This window comes from Triticum dicoccoides, chromosome 4B, assembly GCF_002162155.2.
Source record: "Triticum dicoccoides isolate Atlit2015 ecotype Zavitan chromosome 4B, WEW_v2.0, whole genome shotgun sequence".
NCBI lineage: Eukaryota > Viridiplantae > Streptophyta > Magnoliopsida > Poales > Poaceae > Triticum > Triticum dicoccoides.
This window is the reverse complement of record NC_041387.1, coordinates 534,853,661-534,876,082: the sequence shown is the minus strand read 5'-3', so window position 1 is coordinate 534,876,082 and position 22,422 is coordinate 534,853,661.

The window sequence follows — 22,422 nt, the reverse complement described above, 5'->3', positions numbered from 1 at the left end:
GGGCTGGATGAACAGTAGACGATGGAGGGGTGGATGAACAGTAGCCCGTGGAGGGGTGGTTGAACAGGAGCCCGTGGAGAGGGGTGGTTGAACAGTAGTCGGTCGAGTAGCGCGCGGTGGAGGCTGGATGAACAGGAGCCCGTGGATGAACAGTCGCAGGTGGAGCCTGGAGGAGGTCGATGGTGGATGAACAGTAGCCCGTGGAGGCTGGAGGAGGTCGACGGTGGAGATGAACAATATCCCGTGGAGTCCCGTTTTGCGGTACACCACACCCCTCCCGATGAATAGGACCCCTGTTTCGATCCTAGCACTCCAACACAAGTCCGTTTCGTCCGTTTTGCGGTACGCCACACCCCTCCCGATCAACAGGACCCCTGTTTCGACCATAGGAGGTCTGTTTCCTCCATTTTGCGGTACGCCACACCCCTCCCGATCAACAGGACCCCCGTTTTGACCGTAGGAGGTCCGTTTCCTCCGTTTTGCGGTATGCCAGACCCCTCCCGATGAACAGGATCCCGTTTCGAACGTGGCCGGTCGAACACAAGGCCGTTTCCTCTGTTCTGTGGTACGCCACACCTTGTTTCCATCGCCTGTTCCGTTCAAGCCCTCCCGATGAACACGACCACGCATTCCGTTCCGACCTAGCCGGTTGGCTCCCCATGAACACGACGATTACGCTGTTTCTCCATTCCGACCCAGCCAATGTACACGAGCCTTGGCCGTACGTATATATGCACGAGTAGGCGTTCGAGACCCCGCCCGTATGTACACATACGTGACCGTATTTTCTTTCCTGCACCCTGGCCGCTGTACGTACGTGTACATGCTACATGCGCGCCTCTACTACGACATGTGTGCGCCTCTACATTGACCAGTATATATGTACGTACACGTTCGCGACCAGAATGACAACGCTACGTACGCCTCGACCAGGTGGGTCTCGACTGTCAGGCACTTCCTTGCGTGCGAAGATGTAGCAGGTGGGTCCCAGCAGTCTGGGGGCGAATCGTTTTTTTGCCCGGACGCACTTCCTTGCGTGCGAAGATGTAGCTCGTGGGTCCCAGCAGTCAGGGGGAAATGTTTTTTTCGCGAAATACGGTGGCCCATCTGGTGGGTCCCCGCTGTCAGGTGGTGGAATAATTATTTTCCTCGTAATAAGGAGGCACTTCCTTGCTGCGACAATGGACCCAGCTGTCAGCCTCTCCACGTACAGTCCACGTCCGATGGAAGTCGTTCCTTGACCACGTTGACCACGCCGCGCCCAGAGCACCAGGGCGGTGGACGACGACGAGGCCTAGGAAGGGGACAACGGGGAGCCGGGGAAGACGCGGCAGTGGAAGCCCGCGCGGAGAGGAGTATGAGGGTTCACTGGTTCGGCTCCGGTGTGAGGCTGCCGTCACCGCAGGGCCTGGCCAGCGGTGGGAATAGTAGGGGGCGGTGAGGCCTCCGCGGCAGCACATCCAGCCACGGGAGGCAGGAGCATGAAGCACGACGGCGCTGCTTTGGGCGGCTGGAGCAAGAAGACTAGAGGTTGAAGAAGCACTACGGCCGTTGGATGGACATCGTACGGTCACTGGAGCTAGAATAATTTGTATTGACTAAGTTGAGAAAACCCTCCGTCCCCGTCAACTTAGTAGGCCCACAAGTCAGCCTCCCACCAAGGCGGGTCCCAGCTAGCAGGGGGTATTCATTTTTTTGTGCGTAATAAGGAGGCACTTCTGGTGGGTCCGAGCTGATAGCAGGGGGATTGTTTTTTTCACGAAACACGGTGGCCCGTCGGGTGGGTCCCAGCAGTCAGGGGCAAACGTTTTTTTTGCGAAATACTGGTGACCCATCCGGTGGGTCCCTGTTGTCAGGTGGAGAAATAATTATTTTCCGTGTAATAAGGAGGCACTTCCTTGCGGCTGCCGTGGACCCAGCTGCCAGCCTCTCCACGTATAGTATTCTTCCGATGGAATTCAGTCGTTGACCACATTGACCACGCCGTGCCGATAGCACCACGGCGGTGGACGACGGAGAGGCCTAGGAAGGGGACGACGCGGAGCCGGGGAAGACGCGGCAGTGGATGCCCACGCGGAGAGGAGTACGAGGGTTCACTGGTTCGGCTGTGCTGTCGTCGCCACAGAATAACAGGGGGTGTGGGTGAGTGGAGTGGAGGGATGGCCTGGCCAGCGGTGGGAGTAGTATGGGGGCGGTGAGTCCTCCGCGGCAGCACAGCCGGCCACGGGAGGCAGGAGCAGGCGGCACGACTGGTGCTGCTTTGGGCGGCTGGAGCTAGAAGACCAGAGATTGAAGAAGCACTACGTCCGTTGGATGGACATCGTATGGTCAGTCGAGCTAGAATCGTGCATATTGTCTAAGTTGACAAAGCCCTTCGTCCCCGTCAACTTAGTAGGCCCACTATACTGGGTCCCAGCTAGCAGGGGGAGTATTCATTTTTGTGTGCATAATAAGGAGGCACTTCCTTGCGTGCGAAGATATAGCTGGTGGGTCCGAGCTGTTAGCGGCGGTAACATTTTTTTTCGCAAAATACAAAGGCCCTTTCTGTGGGTCCCAGATGTCAGGTGGAGGAATCATTGTTTTGCGTGTAATAAGGAGGCATTTCCTTGCGTGAGGCCGTGGACCCAGCTGTCAGATGCATGTCGGTCGTTAACCATGTTGACCACGCCACGCCGAGAGCACGAGGGCGGTGGACGATGGCGAGGCCTAGGAAGGGAACGACACGGAGGCAGGGAAGACTCAGCAGTTTTTTCCCACACGGAGGGGAGTATGACTGTATGAGGGTTTACTGGTTCGTCTGCCGTCGCCGGAGAATAACAGCAGGTGTGGGACTGTGGGTGAGTAGAGGGATGGCTAGGCCAGCGATGAGAGTACGGTAGGGCGGTGAGGCCTGCGTGGCAACACAGCCGGCCGCAGGGAGGAGGGAGCAGGCAGTCCCGCCGGTTCTTGTTTGAGCGGCTGGAGCAGGAAGAGCAGAGATTGAAGAAGCACGACGGCCGTTGGATGGACATCCAACAGTATACAGGACATCTGTGGAAAGCCTCAAATCTGTGGAAAATAGCATACAACCCATCTGCCATTATTTCAAATAATTTATAGCCCACTTGCTAATTCTTATGGGTTTTTTTGGAGCCCATATTCTTTTTGTGAGCATTACAGCCCATATTGTGGCCACGGTTAAAAAATTATACGAAATTTTGCATATGTCGGTGCGGTCTGAACTGTTTTTAATCCCGAAATTTCGATTCACATTCAGACAGATTTTAAAAATAAATGTATATCAATATAAAATCCAATAAATTGTCCACGCATAAAAATCAATGCAATTTAAAATCTCGAAATGAAAAAAAGATATTTGAAACTAATTGCCGGTTTGATGTGTTTTAAAAATGTACAACCCATTTCTCATTACCGATAGGCCATTTCCTCGGCCAGCCGAATGAAGCTCTCGTCGTCTTGAAAGATTTGCAGCCCAACAGGCCTGATAAAGCAACTTACTTGACAAATCACAAAAAAACCGGGCTAGCCATTTTCAGAAAGAAAAAAAAACTATTGGGCTAGTCTGTGGTAAACATAAAGGAAAAGGCTGTCTAGACAGGCCAGAGTGTCCCGCACAGCCCAGTTGACACACTGCTTACATCTGAAAAACAAATTAGATAAATGCCACTCCAATTATGGCGATTCATAAAAATGCCACTGCAATTTCCAAATTTTGAAAAATGCCACTGCAATTTTTGCAAACTTTGAAAAACACCACTGCAGTTTGCAAACTTTGAAAAACGCAACTCCAAACTTCGAAAAATGCCACTAGAAATGGCATGAATTGGCATTTTTCAAAGTTTGGAAATTGCAGTGGCATTTCTCGGATACACCAGATTTGGAGTGGCATTTATCAAATTAACCCAAAACAAAAATAACTGGGCGAGCTACTGGGTCCCTGGTGTCAGCCGCTTGTTGTGTAATTCTCTCGTTTATTGACTACGTTGACAATGGCATGGACCCAGATGTCACAAATCCACTAGGAGGAGCCATTTTTTTATTGGCTTGAAATAAGGAGGCACTTGCTTGCGTACTGCCATGACCTTGGCGGGTCCCTGCTGTCATCCTCTCCATGTACAATCATCTCCTTATTGTGTACGCGTCAACTTGCTAGGCCCACAAGTTAGCCTCTAAACCCGTGGAGGACAAATACAACCCATTTAAAAAAATAACAGCCCATTCCGTATGTTCAAACGGAAAGTTCAACATTCACAGCAAAGTAACAGGCCTGATCCACATATAGAGTACTGAACTTCCATGTTGACAACCATCATAGCCAAGTTAACTATCTACTCCCACTAATACTCTAGTAGCGTACAAGTAATAACTTACTCTTAGCTAACTAGACGATGCCGGCCGCCATCTGTGGTACACGCTAAACTCCGGCACCGACGTCCTGTGCCTCACCTCGGACTTGCAAGAGGTGCGATAGGGCATGTTGCTTGCGCGCGTTGGCCCTTTCCATGCCGGCGTGGTCCACTAAAGCTTCGGATTCCAAGCGGGAAACCCACTTGACGAGCTGGTAGTAAAAATCGGCGTCGCGAACGCGTGCGTGCCCGACAGCCTTCAAGGCTATTTGCCGGGCGCCGGCCTTCACATAGTAGGCCCAGTTGCGGCGCTCTGCTCGTGACTCAGAGCGTCGGTGCACTGCTGCTCCATGTCCCGTTGGCAGCACAAATCGGCGATACGCTGCTCCTCTGCCAGGCGGTCGCGCTCCAACAACTCCTGCTCCTCCGCCATGCGGTCGCGCTCCAACAACTCCTCGATCTCTGCATTGCCATCTAAAGACAGATAGAATGCCTCCTCCCTCCGTCCGCGTTCCGGTGAAAAACCGAACACTATTTTCGGTGGTGACCGCCTCCGGCGTCGCCTACCGTGGATGGGCGGGGGCATGGTGGACGTGGAGAGCGACGTCGGGCCGGTGGGGGCTTATGAGGATATGGCGAGTTGGGTCACGGTGGCACCGGAGAAGGCCGGGAAACAATAGTTATAGGGGGAAGGTAGCGCGTCTGTCATCGGAATTCAATGCATAATGGCTTAGCGCGCCAGCTTGCCGTGGAAAACTAGAAAAATTGAAAATATGACTGTGCCGTCCCGTCCCGTCTGGGTCGCACGCCGGCATGGCGGTCAAACGAGTGCACTCAAATCATCTCCCTCCTTGTCAATAATGATTCCACGGATTTAAAAATCCCGCAACAATTAAAGTGTATCTTTTTTTGCATTAGTTAGCTGCCTTAATTACGGCCATCTACATGCAGGCACTCAGAATCGCTCGCAGGCAGTATGCGAAGCAGCATGCAACGAGTCGCAACAGAGGGCACACATGCAGCCACTTAAATCGCTGGAATTAATTAGGCTTAAACTTCTGCATGCCATTAATTATTGCCATGCCTTGGTCTTGCTGCTTTGATCACGGGACTAATAAACCCGGACGGAGGGAGTACTTTTGTTGGTGAGAGGTTTGAATTAAGCCCTGCAAACCGGAAAGGAGGTACTAGTACGTGCGTGATCCGCTATTTATTCGTGTAGGATCAAGTAGGTCATTTCTTGAATTGATCCCTGCAAACTGGAAAGAAGGTAGTACGTGCGTCATCCGCTTTTATCCGTGTAGGATCGATAGTGTAGCTTGTCAGTTTCTTCGGAGGTAGGCATTTTTATCCATGTAGGATCGATAGTGTAGCTTGTCAGTTTCTTCAGAGGTAGGCATTTTTATTGAAAAAACTGCTGCTTCGCATCTTGCGTCGCAAATAAAACTGCCAGGCGTGCATTTGTAGGCTAGCTAGTGATCGATCAGTAACTTGTAAACACTGAGCAAACAGAAATAAGTAACTGTTAATGCATCTCAATGATTCACACATCATATACAAATATGTAGCTCCAAAAGCAAAGATCAGCCACTTCGGATCTTGCGTCGCAACTAAAACTAACTAGTACGATTCCCATACATAAGGTCAACATGTTAATGCATCTCAATGATTCACAGATCATATACAAATATGTAGCTCCAAAACCAAAGATCTAGAAAAAACATCTGTTCTTCCTACTAACATGGATGCTTCTCTTGGCCAACATTCAGTACAGACTGGAAGACAAATTTGTTTGTGAACTCTACTATTCCTCTTGCAAACGTAAGTGGTTTCACCAACAGCTGGAACCATGAGAATGAACCACACATGATGGAGGAACATCCACTACAATATGATCTGGTCTTCTCTCGATCACACCGCGAGACTATTTTCAGAATACAAACTTTAACTTAGCCAAAATGATGCCCATTGTATAATCAGACCAAAGCAATGAAGCACCTAGTGTTTTCCAGTAAATAGTACAATACTACTTTTCTGCAGTCCATGAAGTGACTATCCAATCTTTGTGTCTATTTTCAAATGGCACTGCATGCAGTGACTATACTATTCTCTTATGCAGTTCAACCAAAATTGAGGACACTTTGTTTGTTTGCCAAATAGCAACGGGCAGACATCTCTGTCTGCACAAATATCAAGCAGTTAGTAAACATATACCACACCATGTATTTTTGGTTTAAACATGTCTCTTCCGCTTAGCATCTGTCATGTTCTGCACTGGACAATCTCATACAGTTATGTTTTGCCCTGGACAATTTCATACTGAATTGATTTGCTAGTTCAGAGCAGAAATATAGCACCTATTCTTCATCAGACCAAGGATATCCATGTTCGCAGTGATGGAAGAGGTGAAATTGATACAACCGAAATTGAGCATCAAATCATTGAATCCTGTCCTACACCTCCAATGTAGGTCCACCCTGCCAATAAATTCACATGCAAACCACTAGTATTACTATCTAATGACAGTACAAAAAGAGTAGCAAGATAGTAGCAGACCATGTACCTTCATAATGAACCGCTCATAGTGCCACCAATTGGATATAAAGGTTTGGAAAAAAACATGCTCCTAATGTTGAACCAGTTGGACTTTTTGTGCAGTTCCACTAAAATCGAGCATCCCTGTTTGCATAGATATTGAAAGTGTGATTACTATAAAACTGGCACTAGTTGAAGCATAGACTCACAAATATAAGCATTCCAGTTTCTTAATGGGAAAAGGTAGCAAGAATGTTTGTAACCACCTGTTTGAAGGAATAAATAAAGCAACATCAGCTGATGTCAGGAAGGCATACATAGTTTTTTCTGAAAAATTGAGCCATTCCTGACCTTTCCTCTTCTTTTAAGAAAAATTTGTGCAGTTCTACTAAAATAAAATGCCATCACCCCCTTGACAATTCAGTGAGACTGTACAAAAGGAAATGACTTAACATTACATCATGATGTTAGGTATGTAGTCGACAGGCATTAGAGACAAACATACAGACCTCCTCCGATAACATAATGAACATTAATTTTAACAAAGGTCTGACTAGCTTTACCGGGATAATTTGAGTGAACTCTACACCCTCTGTTCCTTAATATAAGATGTTTTCACGGTTCAACTTAAAGTACCCAAACGTCTAGTATTTAGAAAAACAGGTAGTAGTTTTCTTGAGCACATATCTGGGAAAGCTTGCCACACTTTATTTATGTCCATATGCTAATGGAACACCATTCGAATACTACAAATATACACTAATCCAGTGGCTAGTGCAACAGTAGAGTAGTTAGTTTATTACAGGGTACAGTACAATGGTTTTACTGAACAGATTTCAGTAAACTCTAGCACTGGAAGGTTTCTAGAAGAATTAACAATACAAAATGTAAAGGTAACAAGTTTCAGCATTGGTATACTAGCTGTGCATGAGCATTAAACCAAATACAAAAGTCTGAAGGTAACTAGCATTATTAACTAATGATAGTATAAACAAATTACAAACCATGTACCTCCAAGGTAAATATCATTTCGAACTCGGGGGACCTTAAAAATTGCTATCCCAATCTTGATAATCGATCAAACACAAAATCTTGATCGAACGAATCAAGAGAACAGCCGAAGGAGGAAGTGCCCACTCTTGACCTTTCCTCTTCTCTTCATCATTGTTTGTGTAGTTTAACCAACATAAAATGACATCAGTGCCTTGGCATTTTGGTGACACTGTACAAAAAAATTAACTTATCTCATGAAAGTGAGGTATGTAATCTATAAGCATTAATAGTGCAAAAATTTGAAGGTAGTAACAAGTTTCATCGTTGGTATACTGGCTGTGCAACAGCATTAGAATGCCTTAGCTGAAAAATCTTTAATACATCCACAATCAACAGCTAACCCTGAAATAATCAAGTGACATTAAATGGCATCGCTTAAATTTATCGGTGGCATTAGACTGAGAGCGGCATTAGTTAAATGTGTCTTCACTTTAGCAGTAGCATTGCTTGACTTGACTGCTGGCGTTATACTAACAGCAAAAAAAGTGGCAATAAGAGCATGGGAGGCCCATTCGGATAGTGGTTGCACCAGTATGATGTACCTCCACGAACGCAGAGTGGTGAGGGAGGTATGGTTGCCCAGAGCAACAAATATCCAGGCAACATATGTGGATTACGTCCCATTTTTGTTCTCTTTAGCCACCTTTTTCCTATGTGAGGACAACAAACCGATCGACCTGGTCATTCTCTATTGTGTTGTCATGCCTTTCTACCCTTCTTCAACCAAGAGACACGGGACTCGTTCCTTAGCTACTGATTTTCCCCTTTTCAACCTAGATGCGGGTTTGATACCTACTTTCTTGGACAGTACAGTCTCCCTTCCTTTCCTTATTCAACCCAGACATGGATTAGTCTGCATGAAGTAGGGTTTCCTTTAATAGTGCAAACTATGGTTTTCGTCTGCATGGCCAGCAGAGCAGAGGATAGCAAATTGGGAAGATGGTGGAGTGGAAAAAGATCCACATGCAACAACGTGGCAGATGGGGCAATAGAACAAGGGTATGGTTTGAAAAGAGGTAGCATACCTGAGGGTCGGCGGGAAGTGGCTTCGCTCGTGGTCGTCGTCCTCCGCACACACTATGACAGCGAGATTGGGGACGGAGGCCATCCCATGCGGGCGCTAGGTCTGAGAGGACGGCCTTGTCGTCAGTGCCTGACCTCGCTCGCCGACGACGAGTGCGTCAACGCTGCACGTACTTTTCTTCCCCGGCGGATCTGTGACCACCAGTGAGGAGGGAGAGAGGGGCCGTCTTTTTAGATCTGGAGAGAGGGTGGTAGTGTGAGAAGCAAGTGGGCAGCCCTTGGCAAGAAAGCGCTGAAGCTCCAGCCTATATATCTTTTTTATACTACTAGTACTGGAGGTGGAGTAGTGGTAGAGTAGTTTATATTTTCTCTGTGTACAGTACCAGTTAGTCGTGCTTCAAAACTGAACGGCACGCCATTGAAAAAATAAAGGTCGATAACTAATGCGGCACCTCGGGCCAACGCGGCCAGATCGCATTTTGCACGAGAAATTACACACCATGTTTCATTGACATGTGGTCCCGTTCCAACATATCAGTGAGACGACGGCGAGTAGTAGGAGTATTTCCGAACAGACGTGTAGGCCGGGGCGCCTCTTCGTGAACCATGGCAAACTGGCAACCGTCCACCGACTCTTCGCCTTTCCCTCTTGATTTGGAACTGCTGTCGCACGCTCTTCCTCTCCCTCCTCCATTTTCCTTTAGCCCTTCACTCTTTCTTCTGCCATTGTTCGATCGTCTTCTCCATGGAGGGAACAGGCCGGAAACGACCCTGTTATTCTTGCCCCAATCTGAAAGATGACATGGTGGAGGAAATCATTGATCGGTGCGACGTCATCACCTTGGCTAGCATGGCAGGTTCGTTCAAGCCCATTCTCGACTCAACTAATAACATCATTACAAGGAACCCAAGAGTCAAGGAGCGGTTTGATCTCCCCTATCTTCTTCGCCGTGACCCAGATGACTAGCGCCGACATGACAGAGGCCTCAACCTGTGCAAGTTGATGCCGCTTGATAATGATACGTATGATGTTAAGATGCCATCGCTTGAGGGCAAGGCTTGGGCAGGCGCAAATGGAGATTGGGTTGTTTACATTGGGTCCAACTGCGAGTGGGAACTTGTGAATGTGTACACTCGTGACCGGGTTCCACTTCCAAAAATCTCAGCAGACTGCCCATAGGTTGAGCACACCAGTATTGTACGCTCGTTCAAATACGATCATGGTGACTGTCTTCTATGGAAGATAGCAATTTGTTGAGTTCCCAACCGCTCTTGGAATTACAACAACTATGAAGTTGTTGCTATCTTCGACAAGCTTGTTGCCGTCCTTGGTGGTTTGACTCGATGGATATTGCTCAAAAATTAGTTTCCGTACACGGATGAGTACTGTGATGCAATTCAATACGAGGGCCTTGTGTTTGCTGTCACCACTCGTGGCACTGTTTTTGCATGGAATCCTTATGCTTTCGGTACGTTTGTCTTCCACCATAATTATAATTGTTTCATCCACATGCATGCGGGTTAGCAAGTTTTCCTTTACTAATTAACCTTCTTCTTGTGTTTCCAAGGTCCTGTGAAAATTCCACCACCCATACTTGAAAATTTTTATAACCAAGGGGGAGATGACGATGGTGATGATCACAAGCATGAGGACGAGCAGCGCCCATATACTTTGTGGCGCCTAGCAACTAATTTCGATGGATCACCTCTTCTTGTGTGTATACAGCCCACTGATGATGTTACTGCTAAGGAAGCAGGTGTAGTCTCCCATGGTCGCACTCTATGGACCTATTCCAACAACTGTTGCATGGTATTCGGGATGGATACTAGTGTGCTAGCGCCAACTCCTTCTCCCTGGTACAGAATTGATAGTCTTGGAGAAAACTCGCTCTTCCTTGGACAAAACTATCCAATGATGGTGAAAGGCGATCCAACTGCTGTTGACACAACATTACTACCATTTATGAGAAGCAACTGTGTCTATACCTTGGACATTTGTGTGGTTCCCTACCCTCGTACTGATATAGTAGGCTGCTTTAGCCTGGATGATCAGTCCTGCGTTGGTCTCGAGATCGACAATGGATGGCCCGTCCCAGAGAATCACTTGTGGTTCAAAGCAAGCGTTTCCAACACCGAGGAATTGTTGAGTTGAAGTTCATTTCATTGCTTGTTATTTGTTGTGTGGTGAAAACTTTAGTATTTATAATGTATCCTCGTTGTCGATGTGGGTTGATGACCTGTTGTATGTAATAAAATGATATGCCTGCGATAAACTTACTAAATTTATGAATGGCTTTCGAGTTGCTTCTGTGAGTGAGTGGTGCGACGAGGCAAAAAAATATTTTCTGAATACATAATTGTACATGCATTGCAACAGGTTATCGGATGATGCCAATCAACAATAGTATTACACTATTTGTACTAGCTCCACATGCTTCGTGCGTCGTGCGGGTGTTTTTACTATACCATATTGTACGTAACCAGCACCTCGAATCCTCGATACTAGTACTATATAGTAAGTAGTAGGAGTAGTAGGGTGGCATGGGCCAGAACAAGCATTCACGTCCAGGAGTACGGCACACGCCACCACCACCACATGCATATAACACCATATTATTTCTTGGAGTCCATGCTAGAGCAATCTCTTCCACCTCGTCATTTCTCTAACTTCAGCCATCGAGTGGCGGGTGTTGGTGTCAAAACCTGCGGATCTCGGGTAGGGGGTCCCGATCTGTGCGTCTAGGCTGATGGTAACAGGAAGCAAGGGACACAATGTTTACCCAGGTTCGGGCCCTCTTGATGGAGGTAAAACCCTACTTCCTGCTTGATTAATATTGAAGATATGAGTAGTACAAGAGTAGATCTACCACGAGATCGTAGATGCTAAACCCTAAGAGCTAGCCTATGATGGTATGATTGTAATTGTGATCGGCCTTCTAAGGACCAACCTCTCCGGTTTATATAGACACCGGAGAGGGCTAGGGTTTACATGGAGTCGGTTACAAGGAAGGAAACACAATATCCGGATCGCCAAGCTTGCCCTCCACGCAAAGGAGAGTCCCATCCGGACATGGGACGGAGTCTTGAGTCTTGTATCTTCACGCTTCAATAGTCCAGACGATGTATATAGTCCGGCAGTCCGGATACCCCCTAATCCAGGACTCCCTCAGCGGGCGAGGTGGGGGTTTGCCGATAGTCAGTTTCCTTAACTGCGGTCCCACTTGTAAGGCCAACTCCAATGCACGACCCCAAACGAACCTCCATTTGCACGAACTCCAACGATAATTTTGACTAGAAAAGCAAGACCAAAGAAAACAAGAACCACAAGAATACATTTTACTACTCCTGTAAGTTGGATTAGTGCCTTCTCAATGCATTCATTGTTGATCTGCGGAGGCTCGATCTTGCGTGCTTGTTTCTTCTTCAAGTGTAAAGAAGTAGACGTTGCTTCCTCGCATCTGGTCTCATGTCTATAGAACATCTACTGAATTGTGCTCTATCAATATATGGATGTACTCTTCTTCCCAATACAAAAACTTGCATCCATTCTACTCCCTCTGTTGCACAATACATGCCTTCTATTTGTCAAAATATATATGTATCTAGACATGTTTTAGTATATAGGTACATCCATTTTTGGACAAATGGAAGTCAAGTATTTTGGAACGGAGGGAGCGCACAATAAATTTTTTAAGTTAGCACAACTAGTCTAATCCGAGGGCACAACCGAAGATTTGGTCGGGTTCTTCCTCCTTTTGCCGACACGTGGGACATCCAGCATCCAGGTCTTGTCATGAAACAAAATAGAGTGGTAGTTGAAGCCACGAGATGTGCATCTTGGGTTAAACTGTAAATAGAATCTTACTACTCTTGAGTAACTCCAAAAGCGGCCACCAAAGATCTTTATTGGATTTGTTTTTCATCACCAGCATGTCGAGGTGAAAGATGTGCAGGTTCAGTGGGTCCGCTTGCGTTTTCACTGACATGTCGGACCGCATGTGAGCAAACAGACGATGGGCTCCGTGCGTCCGCTGGCTGGCTGAGAAGAGAGATAGAGGAGGGTTGAGCACGGACTGCAGGAAATTTGTTCTACGTACCTCGATATAGGCTTGATATAGTGGGGTGGCATGTGCCATAACTAGCATTCACGTCTAGCAGTATGGCACACGCCACCCACACGAGTCCCATCCGACACCAATTTTATTGGAGTCCATGCTACAGCCATCTCTTCTCCCTCTTGTTTTCTCAGCCATCGCACGGTGGGCGGGGTGGGGGTCCGCCAATAGTCGGTTTGCTCAACTGCGGTCCCACTTGTAAGTGAAAATGCAACACCGCATGCATTCCCGCTTGAGCGGCATGCCGGACCAACCATGTGGGGGTGCGACGCAAACACGACATGCTTTTCCTTTTGAACTCGTAACTTGTAAAATTTGGTTCTGCTCCATGGCGCGACCGATAGATAGAAAATAACGATTTTGCCTAGAGTAATGAGAAGTTAGATTCTGGCGCCGTTCATGCATGGAGTACGTACGAAAATTATAAAGTTGGTGTGAAAGGTAAGATAATTACTCTAGTATCATATACTACTACATGGATTTGACAGAAAGATAAAAATACATACGGATCCATCAACGACATCCTCGTGCCCTAGTGCGCCGGGTCACCAATCGACGTGTGAGGAGCAGCGGCGTTGGCGGCGAGCTCAACGTGCTTCTGAGCAGTGCCGTCCAAGGTTGCCATGCGGTCCAAGAAGGCCAGCATCCTATCATCCGCATCTTGCATGTAGTAGTCCTTGTGGACGATTTGCGCGTAGACGTGGGTGATTATGTCGATGGTGTCTTGCTGCGCCAGGCACTGCGCGGCGAGCGCGACCTTGAGGTGGACATTCTCCGGCGCGATGGCGGGCAGTCGCAGGGCCACTAGTGCGTCGAAGAGGTTGTCATCATAGTGGCCATTGAGGGTGGCGGGCATCGCAGAGCCTGGGCGCATCGGCTGGAGGCTTACGTCAAAGTTGTCCGCGGGCTTCTTGACGCCGGTGAACTTGTCGAGGAAACCGATGAGGACCTCGTCGAACAAGGAGACCAAGCTGTCGTCCAAGCGGCCCCTCGCCCTGGTGGCCTCAAGCAATACTACCTGGAGACGTTCCTCTGTGCCGGGCTGCAGGCCGGCGTCGTGGACCATCTGGCACAGCCTCCATGGGTCTAGCATAGCTTCTAGTCAACTGATCTTGCGATTCGAGTGATCACTCTTGCCCTTGGTTAGCGTGCATAGGTGCGTAGGATTTCGTACTACTCCTCGGCCCTCTACTGCACCTGCCTTTGGCTGTATGATAGGTGGGCCAGCCACCCCCTGGGCCCACGTGTCATCCACCCAAAGGCAGTTGCCGTAAGTCAATGAAGCTGCGCCCCCCTCCGTGCCGGTGCAGTATAGTCATCTCACCAGACCTCTAGTTGGGGCCAAACAAGAGAAGTTTGATGTTTACTGGTTCATTGGTCCCCTTTGCATTTTGCACCAAGTTTTGACCTTTGATTTAACTAATACAATGTTAATACATGTAAACAAAAATGTTGTGTAAGTCACCTTTACGAAAACCAAATAATCCCAAAATAGTTAGGCACAGTGCATTAACTCCCTCCTTGTTTCTTATTTCGTGACATATCAACCAATGAGAGATGTGGGCCGTGCATGCTTTCAATGACTTGAGACTACAAAACATGACATGCAGTGTTTAGTTCATTGCATGTAATCCTATTAGTACTCTAGTTAGCAAAAAAACATTAAGTTCTCTCACCGATAGGAATAAAACACCATGTATTTATTTACAGAGGGAGTAGTACATTTTTTGTGACAGGCATTACTAGATATTGCTAGTCAAATACTAAAATCCATATGGACGTGGTAGTACTCCTAAGTCCCTTCCCAATGCTCCATGGTGTACAAGTGCTAAGGGTGCCACATAGGCAAGAAAGTGATGTGGCAAAGCAATTAAAGAGGAGAGAGAGCATTATGGTGACCCCAGGAGGAAACGGTGCTAAGCACGTGGACCTATGCAAAATGACTATCAACCAATGGATGATGGAGTTTAATTGTTAAACAATTCAATAAGGAAAGCTTAGCTACTAAAGCTAAGCACCAATTCATTGGGGAGACTAGTTGCTAATGTTTTAAATGCACTTAGCACCTCACGCAAGCACCGATGCATTGGGAGTAGCCTAAATCCAGACGGTGGTGCTACTAGTACTAGAAGTAGTACTACCAATGTAGTAGTAGGAGTACTAGCACTGTACTACCCGTTGGTCAAACTATTACGTGTTGCTCCTCACAGTGAAGTGACAAGACCCTGCGCCGGAGATGACACCTGAGTATAGGCGCCGTGTTCGGCATACCATAGTGAGCCTCACCGTCTGCAGTCACTATCATCATGGCTGTAGAGCTAGCCTGCTTACAACTAGCCCTGTTTGACATAATTTCCCGTGTGTAGAAGCCCATGCATTGCACGGAACACCAAGATTGGGGGTGGACGGCTCCGGCAGCGGCCATGGCGCCAGATTTTTCCACGGCCTTCTAGATGTGGTAGGGAGGAGGTAAGGCTGATTGTGAGAGACAAGGAGTTGTTTGTAAATAGGGAACAAGTGCGAGCATCTTTTTGCAAAAATGGAGAAGCTTGGTTTGTATGTGTCAGATCTAGATCCGACGGTTATTGGTGAAAGATGGGAGGAACAACATCATCACCAACTCAGGAGCTGTTTTATTCGTAGGATTTTGAAAACGCAGGAATAGGACACGACAATATTACAAGTTTCAAACTGATATTACAAATGTTAGGAGTAATGCTGCACCTACGAAGAGGGAATTACTAGGAAGTTTACGTAAGAACTTTCGTTACTTTAGGTGGATGCAACATTATCGTACAAACTAAAATCCACCGCCCTGACAAGTCACTAATGGGCAAATAAGTTTTTGAGTCTCTGGCCACTTGATGTTTCAAAAACAAATTCAGCTTCTGCGGAGACTTTGTCATTTAGGCTTAGACGCTTGCGGTGATCAGCACGCCATTCATTGTTGCGCCAGAGAATGCCAAACCTCATTACCTTGAGCGCACTTGCCTCCAGAACAAAGAACCTGGCCAATTTAATCTCAGATGTGCTGCTTCGGTAGTCGATCAAATCTATTTCTGTAAGATGCAGATCAACGCATCTGATGAGATTGTTATACTGCAACACATTTTTCACTTCCGGGTCTTTTTTTATCTGCAAAAGAAGAGAACATATTAGAGTAGTTGGCTGCATAAGATTGCCGTGTCATCAAGAGGTACCAATATCATTCGCTCATACGATAGGGTTGGATGGCTAGTGATATTTTTTCACTCTCTCTCTCTCTCTTTCTGTTTCCTCTCATTTAACTAGGAGCACGTGAAGAGCTTGGGCATTTGTTGCCTTCCACTATGCGGCCGATGCCATATTTCGCAAAAGTATGCCACATAACACTACAAAAAAATACACTTCCGTGATGATACATGTTTGTCACAGTAGGTCGCGTTTTCTGTCATGCATGTACATCCATGACAAATTTATGACAGAATCAAGATAGTCATACCTGTGCTGTCGTAGAAGTGTTCCATGACATTACCAAAATTATCATCACGGAAGTGTCCACTTCCATGATGATAAATCGCGTGTCACAGAAGTGCTTTTGTCAAGGGTGACCGACACGTGGCATCCACCATAACGGAACGCTGTTAAGCTATCGAGTTGGGTTTTGGATCCGATAACCCGTTAACAACACCGACCAATGGGGATTTTCCACGTGTAAAATCATCATTGGCTGGAGGAAACACATGTCAGCTCATCATTGGGACAGATGTCATCCACTCATTGGACAAAAGGCGCCTATGATACGTCGACACATGGCACGACCCATCGAGTTTAAATGGGCTGGCCCAACTAAGGGCCCACAAGATTTTGTGGACCATAATGGGTCGGCCCAGGTAAACGCCCACGAGATTTGGCGGACCATAATGGGCTGGCCCAGCTAAAGGCCCACAAGATTTTGTGGCCCATAATGGGCCGGCCCACGTAAAGGCCCACAAGATTTTTGTGTACCATAATGGTCCGGCCCAGGTAAAGGCCCACAAAATTCTTGCAGATCATAATGGGTCGACCCAGCTAAAGGCCCACGAGATTTCGCCAACACTAATGGGCCGGCCCAGCTATAGGCCCACAAGATTTTGAGGACCCTAGTAGGCCGACCCATTAACTGGCTGCCATGTTTTGGGCCAAATGCCGACCCATATTTGATCCGGTCCATTAATGGCCTACCACGTTCCGGGCCTACTAATGGCCTATATGAGATCCGGCCCATTAAAAGCCTCCCACATTCTGGGCCAAATCACGGCACAGATCAGGTCCGGCCCTTTAAGAGGCTTCAGCCTCAATTATGGCTCATATCAGATTCGGCCCGTTAACTGGACGCTATGCGTTTGGGCCCATTAGATAAGGCCCTTTTAGTAAATCGGCCTGATATTAGTTTCAGCCTGTTAAGGGCCCGTTTAACATTTCGGCCCTATATTAATTTGGGCCTGTTAAAAGCCCGTCATATACTTGGGCCTAACTACGACCTGGTTTGCATCCGGCTTGCTCGCAGCCGTTATCTGATTGGGCCAAACAAGGATCGAGACAATTTTGGCCTGTTAAAAGCCCGTGATTCGATTCGCACAATCATGGGCCGGGGTCTAATTCGGGCTGCTGCCGGCCCGTGAGCTGTTCGACACGTTTCAAGCCCAACCTACTTCTCAGCCTCCTAAAAGCCCATTGAGTTTTCTTGCGAAAAGAGGGTCGAGGGTTACTCGGCCTATTAAAGGCTCGAATCTACTAGTGGGCCAGTTTGACAGGGCCCATGATGCGGATCATACATCACGATTGCATGACGACCCGATTATGTACCATAATTTTATGGTTTGGCCGCTTTACTACGAAGACAGGATATATATACAATAAAATAGCTGCAACATCGTGAATAAGAAAAAACCTAGACTATACAATAAAGAAATTACGACATATTACATCCACTGGGCATCAAAGTTCGCCACCATGATAATAAAGCACAAGCAGACAGCAGATTTCATACACTGGGCATCAAAGATCGCCACCAGTGCAAATAAAAATGCCGATAAAATAATATACATAACTAACAACACTTCAATAGAGGTCAAGAAAGGTTAGCCCTGCTGGCGATCTGCAGCGCAAACACCTGAGCAAGATGATGAGACTGCGCTTGTTCAACACTTATATCTTCCTCACTCTGAAAGATAAACAAGCAGACAGATGAGAGGTTTTGCACATAAAAGTATCAGTGCTGGCAATTCATCACATTTCTTACTGACGAATAAAGTGACACAGTTTAAAAATGCATTAACACAATATGGTATTGTTCAGGTCAAGACATGGCAGGAAATGACATTGTGAAGGAGTTAGCAGCTTCACGACACCACTGGATTACAGATCAAGAACTCATAAGTATCAATGGTTAGTGTGCTGTCAATTTATCCCATTTCAGATTGGCAAATAAAGAGATGGTTTAAATAATAGTAGAATGATATGACATTGTTCATAGTTAAGATATTGCAGATTATGATATTGTGCTGTAGTGGGTAGGTTCACCACACCACTGGATTACGGATGAAGAACAGAAGCATACATGCAGTGCAAAAGAAGATCACTTGCTCTATATAGTTTAATTTACATGGTATGAAGAAGGAACTTGGTTGTAAATTGAGAAGGACAAACTTTTGTTTATGAACTACTCCCTCCATTCCTAAATATAAGTCTTTTAGAGATTTCAATATGAATGACATACGGATGTACATAGACATAGTTTAGAGTGTAGATTCACTCGTTTTGTTTCGAATGTAGTCCATAATGAAATCTCTAGAAAGACTTATATTTAGGAACGGAGGGAGTACATAATAAACTTTAAACATGCAATTTGATGCAAACACCAAAAATAAACAAGTGTTGCATTCATGCCTAACCAAATATACACAACAAAGTTTGAAGGCTTGAGAAGGACAAACTTACATTACTGGTGAAGACAGGCTCTATAAAGCCCTTGTCCATGCTGATGGGGGGGGGGCAATTCAAGAAGTTTACCACATAATCTTCTTCATAAGCATTGCCTTTATTCTACATCTTGGTAAGAGTATATATAGATGTGATAATATACAAAAAAGGAGAATATTTAAGATAAGATGAAGAGTGATGCTACATAACCAAGTAGCTATAAATGTATGTGCAGCGATACAGGCAAAAGGCACAAGCCAAGAGCAATGCACAGCTAAACTTCTTCAGTACCAACCTTATGGTAAGAGTAAATATAGATCTGATGTGTAGAAAATGGAGGGCAAAGGAAAATAAGCTGCAGAGTGATGGTACATGAACAACTACCTATCAATATAAGTACATTGATAAAGGACATCATGTACTTACAAGAACAATGCAGAGCTAAAAAAATTCATTGGCATTGGATATATTCTACACTAATGTAACCATTCATACAGATCAGATAATTTGGAGCGAACAATTGATAAGAAAACTATCATGCATACTGCTGTCACATAATGAACCAGGTATGTATGCAAGTATAGTGATACAGGACAACAGGTACTAACAAGAGCAAAGCAGCGGGCAGCATATTTGCGATATCCTGTCGTTCTTTTCAAACCGGAATTCTTCTACGAGCAGATTTCCTGCAAAAAAGATCCATAAAGCACATGCGGAAAAGTAGAAGTTCAAATTGTCATGTTATTTCATAGACAACACCTCATCCTGGGAACGAGACCAGTGCATAACAAGGTTTTTCCATTCAATGTCTTCTAAATTTAGCACATGAGACTTCACCGGAAATTTGTTTATAGACTTGCCATCAAAGTGTGATTTCCTCAGGTAACACCGATACTGGTGCAATGCTTCCCTGCAAAGCACAAGCAAGCTTTGCTTGTCATGACTATCCAGATTGACCCTCGCCTAGTTATAACAATGTAATGTAAATCATTGATGTGTTCGATTAGCAGAAAAGAGGAAAATAATAACCATGAATAATAGCACTTACACGTAAGTTGGACAGGAAGATGTGAAAATGGTGTTTGTCTTCACTATAATCTTCCCATGATGGGAATATATGCACGTAGTCCCTAACAACATTGAAAGCATTGTCTTTTAAACTAGGAATACATGGAATGGGGTTCCAATCTGCAGGAATTGACCGTCTCTGCAGTTGGGATAGGTCTTTGTCCGGTGGACTTGCTGTACTTTTTGCTGGAGTGGGATTTTTTTGTGGTACTACTGGTGCTATGGCAAATGAAATCGGTATACCTTTTGCTGGAGTGCAGGTCCTATGTGGTGGGGCTAGGGGTGTGGCCAGTGAAGTATGGGTACAGTCTGCTGGAGTCGGTCCTACCTTTTGTGTCACTGGTTGTACAACCAATATAAGTGGGGCACTGTCTGATTTCTCCGGCACCACCACGTTTTCCAAGGACTTTGCTGGTGCTCCTTCGGGTTCGGCAATCACCCTCTTCCTTTTTGATGTCTGATGCACAAGAATAACATTTGAGTGGAAAAACATGGTATGATGACAAATGGAATATGTATTGATAATGGATGGGCATGTCATCTCGAGTTATAGGATGAGTAAACTAAGCAGATGGCGGTGCAACAAAGTATAAGAAATGCAAGACAACATATGCGAGATATGCGTAATCAATAAAACCTTGCCAAATTAGAACAGGCACCTTGCTGGGTGAACAGGACAAGCCATCTTCCTTTGACTCCTCGAGGTTAGAATAGTCATTAGGATGATATTCTGAACAAGAATCAACAGGTGGGGAGCGTATGAGTTTCATTGCTTCCAGAATGGCACTCAATGCCTTGGTGCCAATTTTGTAAGTCATTGCAGTGTTGCACAATATTCTTCTGATGCGCGGATTCTGATATTCATTGTAATTGCGTATAATATCTGAGAACCATGAAAACATAAATAGTTGTGAGATTATCTTTGTAATGCAGATGATATTCTAATATAGGGGCGCCCCTGTAAACACTTGTGTGCTATCACTGGATTCTGCTGAGAGAGCTCATGTGTGCTGTAATATGGTGTGTGCATTTATATAATCTGGCACTAGTACACAAAAAAATAGGCTCCAGAAGTAAGGATAGCTGGCAGATGACAGGTTCATAATATACTGTATAGAGAGTTTATTGCCAAATCATGATAACAAGAGCACACAGCAACTAGGCAGATCAAAGTGTACATAACAGGGGTACACCATAACCACGATATATAAATCGGGAAAGTGGAACTGGCTTGAAAATACAGTGTTGTATTGCCGCTAGTAATTGAAAGCCCATCGATCACGTACAGGCCAGCTGTCACGCCCAATATGCGACCCTATCCTAAAGGAACTCGAAGGTCCCACCAAGGATAGAAGCGCATCTTGAAGACACTTTTGCAAGGTGGATATCATTACATCAACATTACATAATAGTTGGGAATACATACAAAAGGCATACAATGCCACACGAATACAACATCATCATACATAAGAGCAACGTCCGACTACGGATGAAACACAAACAAAAACTCAACGACATCCACCCTGCTAGCCCAGGCTGCCGACCTGGAACCTATCCCCTGATCGAAGAAGAAGCAGAAGAAGAACTCCAAAACAAGCAAGCATCACTCTCGCGTCATGATCATCGCATAACCTGCACCTGCAACTGTTGTTGTAGTAATCTGTGAGCAACGAGGACTCAGCAATCCCATTACCATGGGTATCAAGACTAGCAAAGCTTAAAGGGCAAGGAAGGGGTAAAGTGGTGAGGTTGCAGCAGCGACTAAGCATATATGGTGGCCAACATACGCAAATGAGAGAGAGAGAAGAGAAGCAACGGAACGGTCGTGAAGCTAGTAATGATCAAGAAGTGATCCCGAACTCCTACTTACGTCAAACATAACCCAAAACCGTGTTCACTTCCCGCACTCCGATGAAAAGAGACCATCACGGCTACACACACGGTTGATGCATTTTAATTCAAATCTGGTGTCAAGTTATCTACAACCGAACATTAACAAATTCCAATCTGCCACATAACCGCGAGCATGGCTCTCAAAAGTTTATACCCTGTAGGGGTGTCCCAACTTAGCCCATCACAAGCTCTCATGGTCAACGAAGGATATTCCTTCTCCCAGGAAGACCCAATCAGTCTCGAAATGCCGGTTTACAAGACATTTCGACAATGGTAAAACAAGACCAGCAAAGCATCCCGATGTGCCGACAAATCCCGATAGGAGCTGCACATATCTCGTTCTTAGGGCACACCGGATGAGCCAGACGTCGGGTTGGCATAGACCCTGGTTGCCTAGGGGGCGCTGGACATTGCTTGGTTTGGACTAGCACTTAGAGGAGAACTGG